This window comes from Thunnus maccoyii, chromosome 19, assembly GCF_910596095.1.
Source record: "Thunnus maccoyii chromosome 19, fThuMac1.1, whole genome shotgun sequence".
In the NCBI taxonomy this organism is placed as follows: Eukaryota; Metazoa; Chordata; class Actinopteri; order Scombriformes; family Scombridae; genus Thunnus; species Thunnus maccoyii.
Window position 1 is genome coordinate 26,326,852 of NC_056551.1, and position 8,618 is coordinate 26,335,469.

At 37.8% G+C, this 8,618-nt stretch overlaps 1 long non-coding RNA gene across 1 annotated transcript; it reads left to right on the plus strand.

Moving 5' to 3' along the window:
- Window positions 1-4,229: 4,229 nt before the first annotated feature.
- LOC121885867 lies at window positions 4,230-6,983 on the plus strand. The gene is made up of 3 exons (XR_006092624.1): window positions 4,230-4,942; window positions 5,777-6,163; window positions 6,337-6,983. It is a non-coding gene; the product is annotated as an uncharacterized LOC121885867 (long non-coding RNA).
- Window positions 6,984-8,618: the final 1,635 nt, after the last annotated feature.

Genomic DNA, 8,618 nt, shown 5'->3' on the forward strand with positions numbered 1-8,618 from the left:
CTTATGTAAACAGGGGAGTTTATTTTTAAATCAGACAATCTGGGAACTGATTGAGTCCATCTAATGCACTTCTTTTTGACCTGATACTCACTCTAAACCAAATCTATCTGGACTAGTTCTCTGTAATGAGATGCATTAGAATCATGTGGTACAGAAATCCAATACTCCCAGCCATCCATTCCACCAATCCACTATCAACTAGGCCATAAACTGGGCTAAATTTAGTGGAGTCTTTTGTCTCTGGCAGCTATGAAATCTTATCGTTTTTACTTCTGAGACTTGTCAACACGCTGAAAATTGATGTCTTGTCAGATGATGTTCGTGCCGTTTTAAACGTGATTCCATCGATTCCACTCTGCCAACCCGTCCTTTATCTGTAGCTCGTGTGCCCTTCCTGTTGCACTGCTTGTCACTTATTTCAATATGGCTGTTTCATGGTGAGATGATAAAGCCTTTATCTAGCCCATTCAAAAACTGTCAGACGCAGTCTCTGAGCGGGTAACAATTAATTTTCTCCAGTGACAACGCCTCAGCCGCTCCCTGAATTGAGATTAAATTTCTTTGTCAATTTTTATTTGAAAATGTATATTTCACAAATGGGTGTGCCATTCAATTTGGCACACATAGCTGTGCTCACAATCCATTTGATTCCCCTCAGTGGGGCCCCAGAGCTGTCAGCCGGTGAGTCAGTGGGATGCTATGGATTGTGACAAACTGCAGCAGATGACAGTTGAAAGATGATGGGGAGCGATTGTGCTGCACTGTTGGCAGATGGGAATTTACTGATATACAAGTGCTGCATTGCATTTTGCTTCACATGTAAATGTATGTATATGATTACGCTGCCCTACAAAATCAAATGACAAAATGCCAAACGCTACATATTTGGTCAAGGTTAAATCCAGAATCTGACATTTTGATGTCTGTTTTATCATATAAACAAGACTAAGAGTCTACGGCAAATGGTAACTACCACAGCTTGAGGCTGAAGTCATTGCAGAGGTACCTTAAAGTGCAATGCCAACAATGGCCACTAGATGCTAGCTCCAACTGATTCCCACTCAACTACTTTCTAGAAATACTAGGCTAAGTTAATAATTTTTTAAACAAGTCATTATGGTCTCAATAGCTAAATTTAGATCCTCTAATAAGTGTGCTGGTGGTCATTTTGGAAATTATTGCTCTGTTAATAAGATTTGAAGACATATATAGTAGCTTTGATGTCTGCTGTGTGGTCTACGGCCATGCTAGCAACTCTGTACATACTAGGGAGACTATACTTCCAGTTGGCCAAATTTTTTTTCCCAGGATGGCGAAGTTATGACCCACCCTACTCTACCTCTGATTGGAAAAAAAAAAAAATCAATAATCAAAATCAGTAGGTATAGTGGTATTTTGAGCTAAATGTTAATATCAACACGTTAACATAGTCAAAATGACAATGCTACCTTGCTGATGCTGAGCAGGTATAATATTAATCATGTCACCATCTTAGTGTAGCACGTTAGCATGATAGCGTTTGCAAATGAGCACTAAACCCAAAGTACAAAGTACAAATTTGAATTTTGACATGGCTGGTGGCCCTAGATGAAAACTTAGTACTGTTGATTCTTAGGGGAACATAGATGTACCAAATTCATGGCAATACTTCCAATAGTTGTTAAGACATGTCACAAAGAATCAAAAATATCAACCTCATGGTGGCGCTAGAGGAAAAATCAGGTGATCACCTATCACTATCTGTAAATTCATCCGGTTGGGGGCCGTGAATTTCCATACAAAAACTACAAAACAGAGTCAACAACCAAGCCCTCTTGTTTGGTCATCTGTGAGCCACCGTGATACTTAATTAGACCAATAAAGCAAGCAAGCTGTGAAATGGTTGGCTTTAGCTTTAGCCTAATCTTAATCTAAATGTACATAGTGCTTTTCCCCATAACTATCATATGTCATTGAAAAATATCAATTTTGATGATTCATTTTGATATTCAACATAACTAAATGGGTATGGCTAAATCTAATCATAATAGGGGGAAAAACAGCTAGTCATGCTAAAGTTGACTAGCCTAGCTAGCAGAGTAGCAATAACTGCCTCTTAGCTTCAACAGTAGTATTCATGAGATTTGGTTTGGTTAGGCTATACTTTAAATCACATATTTCAATGTTTTTAATGGTAAATTAATCTATTATATTGAGTTTAGTATAAATATCATAATACACATCATATAGTATGTTATAGTTGACAGACACCTAGCAAAAAAGTGATACATTTAATTATGTATCATGTTTTTTTTTCTGTAAATAATCAACACTATCTGCATTTTTAGGCATTATTCTAAGTTCTAAGGCTGTGATTTTTGGGGTGAAATAATCAGCCTAAAAAAGTATCAAATTAATGCTTTACAACTTCTGCATCTGTTATGCTGTTTTCCAACCAACTGCTTTTGTAGTTACTGCTTTCCGCCTTTCCGCTAATTTATAGTTTAAAATAAAATACAGTTAGCAGTTGGGATAATTGTTTCTACCTGTGTAATTTAAAATGACTAAGATTAAGTTTATGATTTATGTACAAAAAACAAATGCTTAACTACAGAGCCTCGGATGAATAACTCTGCTTTCTCACACTTCGAGGTGGGAGAACAGTGCTCGATCCCCCTCGAATCCTCTGAGTCTGTGCATCGACAAAGCTGGCGGAGAGAAAACATTTTTCGTTATGAAATATGCATGGTGTATTCAGCACAAAATATGTCACCGCTATCTTACTCTGAACTGCTTTCCATGATCCGTCTTTTATGAAAAATGCATGTGTTGTTGTGCCTGAGAACTTCAGCGCAGCCAAACTTCAGTTCGATTAGGGAGAAATCAAAGCACGGATCCTCGGCGAGGAATAATTCATCTTCATTCAGATGCATTTGGTTTCCCAAAAACTCACATGACATTGAATAAAGTGGAGAGAGGAGAATTCCTCTCTTGCATGACCAGCCTCCCACATCCTTAGGCTCAGTCTGAGGATACATAAAACAGAGCCACAAGCTACAATAAATCTCCCTCTGTGTAGATGTCTGCAGGATTGATCCTGGAAATACACTAATAAATCCATAATGACAACATAAAGTATGCAAAAGAAAGTAAAAACATATCCTTAATAACATGACTCACTGATAAAGGTTTAGACAGAGATGCATCTGAATGCTGCGTCTGTCCGTCTTTCCTTCAGAGGCGTAGATTTATAATGGACCTGCTGAAGGCCTCGTTGTCCTCCACCTCTCAGACGACTATTAATCACCAACACCTGGATTAGAGATGCCTGAATTACTATAATTAATAACCATAAACCTCTGGGAATTTTAAGCAGTGAATCCTCACTGTTACAGTGGAGATTTTTGGACACTGATGGACAACCACATCTTTAAGACCCTAAGCAAGTCAGTTGCTTTTAAGAAATGATCAAAAAGTGATGCATTTCTCCCTTTTTTGTTTTTTTACCTCCTTCTAGTCTTTTGTCCTTTTTTGGAGTTGTGATGACTGCAGAACTTATTTCACACACTGATATTGCAGGTAAAATTTGCAGCTGATATTCAGTGGCTGCATTTACAGTTTTAAACCTGTGAGTGGTGCTGTCAGCCACACATGAACGGTGTGTGTGTGTGTGTGTGTGTGTGTGTGTGTGTGTGTGTGTGTGTGTGTGTGTGTGTGTGCGTGTGTGTTTATACAGCTTCTCCTTCAGTGATCACAGGACAGTGTCTGCTAAACAGAAATGTATGACAATTAAGACAATGGACCAGACAGAATGAGGCCCTCTGTGTATTCATTTATGCTGCCCCCCCAGCACACACACACACACACACACACATGCACACACACACACACTGGACCCCAACCCACTCTCATTTTTCATTCACTTCATCAGTTTAACTCTTCCAGCTCGATATACACTCAATACTTGTATTTTTCTCCCAATCATCTTCTTTCAAAACATCTATGATTTATGATTATGGATTGCAAACTTGAGTCATTTGAGTTGAAATTGAGTCATTTTTTAAGGACAAAAGTCCAAATTATCATTATGAAATAATGAAATAAGACATTTGAAGACATCACTTTGGACTTTAGGAAACAGTGATCAACATTTTTCACCATTTTCTGACATTTTATTAATTTGATTAATCAAGAAAATAATTGACAGGTTAACCAATAATGAAAATAATCATTAGTTACAGCCCTAGAAGGTATAACATGTTAAGCGAAAACACGGTTCCAACATGGTTCAAAGATGTTAAAAGACAAAAACACAAGACATACAACATAAAACCACTGTTATTTGTGAACAGACGTGTTGAGGAGAATACCCATTTACAGAACTGTACACACAATGTTGCTTCTGTTGTTCTTCTCTAAGCTGTGCTGGCAGCAGTCACACACTTGTGAATTCATCACTACCAATGAGTTTGAGGGAACACCTTTAATAAATACATAATAATATTATTTTAGATCACCAGCAGTTTGTTCACTTGTCAAAACACTATACCAAGCAGGACAGAAAAGTCAAAAAACCTGCAAAACAGGAACATTTGCTAGCGATCATGCTAGCAGTAATATTTTAGCAACAGATTCAAAAAACAAACCAAAAAAATATATTAAAAAATGTAAATAGAACAAAATAGAGTAACATGACTGTGTATTAAACTGGCGCTTAACAAGAATATTACAGAAAAATAGCCACTTTACCAATACATCCATGCATTTTACATGGACAATAGCAAGTTTTTTGCTAGCGACTATCTATTTTGCCAGCTAAAATTGGTAGCTGACACTAGCAGATTTTATTAGCTGTAGCTAGCTAGCTAATTGAACTAATGTTTGCTCAGGGATTTGTTGGTGTATCTGGATGACTTTGTTTTTTGTTTGAAAACATGAACCCTGTAAAAGAAATTTAAATATAGTAAGTATTATGAGTATGATAGGGAAAAATGTAAGATCAGACTCTTATTTTGAGCAGTTGCTAACGTTATGCTAAACTCTAATAGCATCTAGGACTGGCCTCGATAAAGTGGGGAAATACTACACAATAGATGTGCCAGCCCTGAATTGGGCTTTTTAAAAAAGTAAACATGTAACACACAAACTAATGTAGTTAGTTAATGATGCCTCTTGGCCTTTATAAGAAAAGTTTGGTCACTACTGTAGCTAAGAAACTAGTTGGCCAGATATACTAACATTTACAAACATTAAAGCAGACAAACACACTGTTTAATACATTCCTTACACTTTTGCTATTAGGCTTTTGCTTTTAGGTTTGAAAAGGATAAAAACTGACACTACCTTAAACTATTAAATCCACAATATTACTCTTACTACAGTTGAGAAATCCAAAGTTTGACAGGCCTGCCATGCCTAGTTATGGTTGCTTATCTATGACTGGACAATTGCTGTTTTTAGAAGGGGGTAAGAAAATGGTAAATAGGTCTTGTTGTGTACTTTAAAAGCTGAAAAAATATTCATCTAGAGCAGTGTTACTCATTACGCAGTGGCCTCATGTGGTTCACCAAGCTTTAATTGGCAGCTCACATCGCAGCTAATAATTATGATAATGCAGCTAATACATATAATTCACAAGGATTGCAACAACAAACTATGAATATAACATTAGTCAATGAAATGCTGTTCCAATGCTGTCACAAAACACTTTTATGCTGGAGTCACAGTCCAGATTTGTGTTGTTTTGCTTCCGGCCTGTAAATATATGCATGATGGTGGCTCCCCATCTCCTCCTCAGACATTCATTTGGACCACTGCCAGTTTCGGCAGTAATCACTAGAATGACGTGGCCTAATGTTGCGAGGAGACCAGTAGACCACGGTGAAAATCATCCCGCACACTCCCTAACACACATGTGCACGGAGGCAGAAACATTTGCGACAGACTAAACAAAGGAGTTGAGTGTCAAAAATGAACCATCATCACACTGAGCCAATACCAGTATGTTTGCTCACAGCTGAGCAGCTATCTCTAAATGTTCACTGTTCTTCAGTCCTGCTGTTTTGTCTTTGTCAGTGTTGTATATTGTATACACGGGGCCTGTTCGTACTTTCATCCCTCAGAAGCAGCTTTGATTTGATGGTAGATGACTGATGCTGTGAAAAGAGCCCGGGGCAGTGTTCTTGTAAGTATTAAAACGTGTGTTTCATCATGACAGCGCTATCCCAGATGAATATTGCAGGCAGAAGGTGGCAAGGCAGCACGATCTGGTGTTATGCCTTGGTCACACTACATGACTTTGAAAGTCGTCAGATCACTGTACTGTTCACACTACACAACTTTCTGTCTTGTAATCAGGAATCTTGAAGTCGTCGTGGTTTGCACATGTACATGACTGATCAGTGACAGGAGGTCACACATCACAAGGTCTTTCACAAGGAGGAGTCCCTGACGAGTCCGTGTGGTCTTCAAACTACGTTTTGTCACGAAAACACATGTGAGAAGTAACACGGGAAATGACGCAATACCACCCAGTGTCTTGCGCTCTCATTGACTGTATTTTGTCACCTATGGCAAGCTGTTTTTACATTTATTCGAACCACACTCCTATCTGTAATTACATTTTAGATATCCATAATAACATTTTCCTAGTCAAAACTGTATTCTCACTCGTCAGAATGGTAATTAAAGATAACCACAATAACATTCTTACTAGTAGAAATTGTATTTCAAGATATCTGCAACTTTGATTGTACTGGTCAAAAGTACATTTAAGATATTTAAAAATCTGTAAAAAGTATAAGTGGTCATTTTAACATTTAATAGCTAGACTGGGTATATATTGTAGATATCTGTAATTCAGTTCTTCCTAGTCAAAAAGAAGATTTCAGATATCCACAATGACATTCTTCCAAAATGAAAAACGATTCCAGATATCTATAATGTGATTTTGAATATTCAGAATACATTGTGACCAGTAAAAATGTCATTACAGTTATCCACAATTCGTTCTATTACTTTATTTACTGACAGGTAGATAGGAGGCTGTTAGATATCCATAACATATCTGAAATACAGATAAACACAACAAAATACTGAAAAACACCACCAAATTCAGAAAACACAATCAAATACAGACATGCTGCAAGTTACATGGAACAAAATGCGAGTTACCAAAAAAAAACCCCAGGGATGCCCGGGGATGTGAGTTTTTGCAATGGCTTGTGGCTCATGGAGTTGAAATTGAATAGGAATACTATAAGGCTAATGCTAGGTGTATAGCAAATATCTGAACCTTGCAATCATAATTATGTTGTCATATAACGAGTCATAACACCACTGACAGTAGTCAACTTCTGTGTTTCTGTATTTGTTTGTGTTTTTTCTGTTTGGTTGTGTTTTTCTCTATTTTTTGCAGCTCATTTCTGTATTTAGTTATGTTGTCTTTTTTTAGTTGTATTTCTGTATTTGCTGTGTGTTTTTGTTTCATTTCATTGTCTGTATATTTGGTTGTGCTTCCTGTATCTGGTAGTGTTTCCTCTATTAGCAAAGCGTCTCTGTATTTGGTTGTGTTTCCTGTATTTGCAGTGTGTTTTTATATTTGGTTGTGTTACCTGTATGTGGTTGTGTTTTCTCTATTAGCAATGCATTTCTGTGTTTGGTTATGTTTCCTTTATTTACAGCATGGTTTTGTATTTGGTTGTGTTTCCTGTATCTGGTTGTGTTTTCTCTATTAGCAATGCATTTCTGTATTTGGTTTTGTTTCCTGTACGTGATTGTGTTTTCTGTATTTGCAGTGTGATGTTGCATATGGTTATGTTTTCTGTATTTGCAGTGTGTTTTTGTATTTGTATTTTCTGTATTTGCAGTGTGTTTTCATATTTGGTTACGTTTTCTTTATTTGTAGAATATCATTTTTGTAATGTTGCAACAGGAGTAAGTGTGAAAAATCTAATAATAGCACATAATAAAATAAAATGACTGTGTAAGATATTGCTGTTATTTTACCGTACGGTACGACCTTTTGTGAAGCTTTACAATATTGAATTAGGGGATCAAGAGTTCTTTACACAACTCATATCCACTGACATTTTGTGGGCTCACAGGTTGCACATTGTGCCACTGTGGAGAAAGCAATCGATGGCCTCAGCATTTCTCTGTGGACCGACAGTATTCTGCAGTACAGGGAGGGTGTTTGCCACACACACGGTGGGATCCTGGTCCTGCGCAGCCCATGGGAGAGCTGTGCACACAACTCTGTAGATTCACACAAGGTGAAAAGGTGGTCAAGATGCTGCTTACTCATCTATTCTTCTCACGTTTGGACCAAGAAGGCAGAGAGACAAGGAAGGGAGGGGCTACCTCCTTCACAGCTAAACCCCCCAAATGTCACGGAGGGGGCAGCGCATTATTGCCATGGAAACCCAGCTTCAGTAATATTTGATTTAGATCAGCAGCAAGGCTATGATGAGATCCCTCACACACGCTTTCTGCTCTCCAGGTGACTGGATTTTCAAAGTTGGTAAGCCACCTGGAACAGATTGTCATCATTCAGCTCTTGTGGCCACTGGGATTAGTTCAAACTCTGGTGATAATTGGACTGGGAGAAAGAGGACTCCATCTTCATGTTTTCTCCTTCT